Source organism: Adiantum capillus-veneris, chromosome 7 (assembly GCF_014529385.1).
Source record: "Adiantum capillus-veneris isolate H3 chromosome 7, ASM1452938v2, whole genome shotgun sequence".
NCBI classification, from domain to species: domain Eukaryota; kingdom Viridiplantae; phylum Streptophyta; class Polypodiopsida; order Polypodiales; family Pteridaceae; genus Adiantum; species Adiantum capillus-veneris.
Window position 1 is genome coordinate 129447310 of NC_140937.1, and position 3263 is coordinate 129450572.

Consider the following 3263-nt stretch of genomic DNA (forward strand, 5'->3'; position numbering starts at 1 on the left):
CTGATGAGGCTGGTGATGGGCTGATGTTTGAAAAATGTTGAAGGTGCTTGTGTTGCGGGTATTGAATGTCTGGAGAGGTGACCCATAGGGTCTTCTATATAGGTGCAAAAGTCTGGGTCGAGCAGTGTCAGATTGAGCCCCCACGACTTCAGAAAATGATGCTAATATGTCACTTGTTAATAAGTTGATGAACTACTACTAAGAGGTGCTTTGTATGCAGTTATTACCTAGGCTTGGTACTAATTGTGTTGTATGGGAACACTCCCTAGTGCCTACACCTAGCTGACATTGGTTGTGCCCATGTGCAATCAGAGGGTATGCATCTACTCTAAAGTGCATGGACATGCACGGTTCTTTCCAATGATTTTTGTTTTATTTTTGAGACCCTCTTTTTGAAGTTGCAAATGGTCGGACATTGTATGGTCAATGTGAACGGTAGTTTCACCCGCACACGGGAAGTCGGTCGGCACTAGAATTCGTATAGTAAGAGGATGTCTAGGCTCAGTGCAAGATCATGTAGGTCCCCCCGTTGCACTTAGCAAGTTGTTGGATACTAGGAAGTGAACTCAATAAAGGCGTAAAGTCAAGGTGGGATCACCAACAGAAAGTATCCGACAGTTGGGCCACATTGCACTTTTGGATGCGGTCCCAATGAGGATAGATGGTCAGATGACTAGCGGGAGCCCAACGGAAGCTTCTCCTAAAAATTAGGGAACTGCGATTTTGGGCCGTGAAATGTGTTAGCGTTATTACCTTTGGAATGACAAGGGGAACATTTTACAACTCTACCCGAAGTTAACTGGGCAACCAGTTGGGAGATTTTTAGGCGGCAACCCTGAAACGGGAAAAAGCTTGTAATCGTGCCAAGTGGCACAATTTTGTGCACTTGTCTCATACAAAAAAATTGGCGTTGAATTTAGAGCGAGAAGGCTCATTTGCAACTTCTTGTCACAGGTTAAGAGCTATGGAGTGCTTTCTTTCCACTCAATGTACAGTGTCGTGCTAGGAGTGATGCCCTGCACACTACACACTGCTCTCTCTCCCCCCTACGTGCCATTATGTGATGCCCCACAAGAGGGCTCTTCATTGGACTGATGTACAGCTTTGTGGTTTCATGCTTTTGTGCTGAGGCAAGAGCCTCCTTGAGTAGGAACAGGGGTAGCTAATTGCCACACCAAAGCAGGCACTCGTGAGGGTTATAACCTCACCGTACAGGTGCGTTTTCAGCGCGGTGTATGCGTTGTAATTTAACTTTTTTTAGCCATATGGACACTAGAATCATTGGGAACAGTGCCCCACTGGTAGAGGACAGTTCGGGGACTGTTTAGGGCTGAAAACAGGGCAAAAACCAGTAAATTCAGCGTGCTGAATTTACTGTTTTTGGGCAGAAATCAGAGGGTTTGTGTTAGTGAAAGTGAGTTCCAGTAGGGGAATTGGTTTTGCGCAAGTTTTGGGCTGTTATGTTGTCGAAATTTGGCCAAAACAGATGGTATCTAGCTTGATACAGGTAAAGGATTCTGCCCCACCTCGGCTTCTGACCTGAGGTACTGAGTTGTTGTCACGCCCATTACTAGTCAGTGAGATGGGTCTCTCAAGTGCTCTGTTCTAAGTGAGTAGATAATTCTGGCCTCTTGGGGAAGCGAAGCCTCAAGTAGTCCAAGGGAAACTAGTGACAAAAGCGTCTTCCCTAGGAGCTTGGGTGCAATTGAAGTCTGTCATTTTTCCCTTACATATGTGTAAAAAATCATTTCTCTTTGTGATTTTAGGGGTATTGACATGTTGATAGTATATTGCGGAATGACTTTATGAACATATGTACATTGAATTGGAAATTTCCTTGATTGAACAGAAGACATGCTCTTTCATGTGTGTATTGTTAGAGACATGTAGAGAAACATGAAATATCTGCAGCATTTTGTATGATAAATGAGTTGGACGTAGTGCATCTAGACATTTGTTAGAGATCAATGAGATCTAGATGTGATGGCTAATTGAATGTGAAATGAATGAGATTCTAGTGCATCAAGATTTCTATGTGGATGAGATGACTGGATACTGTTGTGAGTGCATCAAGAGTCCCGGAAGGATGGGATGGCTTCACAATGTGTAACAGACTTGGACACTCTAAGCCGAGAATCTACCACAACACAGTGAACACATGAAAGCAAAATGAAAGAACTAAACTGAACAAAACTGAGAGAGAGAGAGATGACACAAAACGGCGTAGTTCCATGCCCAGAAAGATTGGCCCCAAAGACTTGCGTCCCTTTTGGTATTTCTTTATTATTATTGCTTCACAAAGTACAATGTTCGAGGGTCCTCATCTCAACAGTGTTCCCAAGCGTGCCTGAGACTGAGGCCCTCGCACTTTATTTATAGGTCCTGGGCTTTCCAAAAGCAATGTACATGAAAAGCTTCAAGTCTAAAAGCATTTGAGTCCCAAAAGCTAGCGCTAATGCTGCCAACACAAATCGCGGAAATTCGTATAGGTACCATGTTAGCAGCTAGCACAAATTGCGGAACGTCCGTATAGCTCTGCCATGTTAGCATCTCCACGGGATTTGGGGTTTTTGTGTTATTTTAATCTCTAGTGTCCCTTTAGGCCCTGTCGATGGGGACCCATAAGTTGGAACAACTTTAAAATCCTTGGTCTTTGTTTTCAAGTCTCTCGACTAGGCTCTGCAAGTTGGTAGCACTTTTTTGTATCTTTCAACAGGGCTCTGACCTCTTTCTGTCCGGAGTTTGTCCTTTAGGTCATGCTATGTCATCACTTTGTGACAGTGATCTAGGTGCATCAAGAGTTCCGGAAGGATGAGATGGCTGCATAGTGATCTAGGTGCATCAAGAGCTTTGGATGGAATGAGATGACTAGATTACATGATTGAAACAGTGTTCAATGTGAACTAATTGTGTGATTTTGTGATCTACATGCTATGTGAATGTACTGTCTTGTGGAGATAGTCATGGGCATGGTTTGCTTGAACAGTGACAAGAAAGGATATAAATCTAATAGTAACAAGATTTAGTAGATCACGACATCCGTGAAAAGATCCGCGCGGTCTAGATGTGATTGCTTAATAGTTACAATGATCATGACTTGTATCTGAGACCCTCCACAATATTGCGATTGATTAGTGAGTGAGGTCTTTGTAGAAGTACTGGATTTATGGAAGTCTAGTGCATGGGTACATAGAGCCAATGTCTACTGAAGAAAGTTTTTGTCCTTTGACTGTTTTGCACGTGTAATCGAGGGTGATTACAAT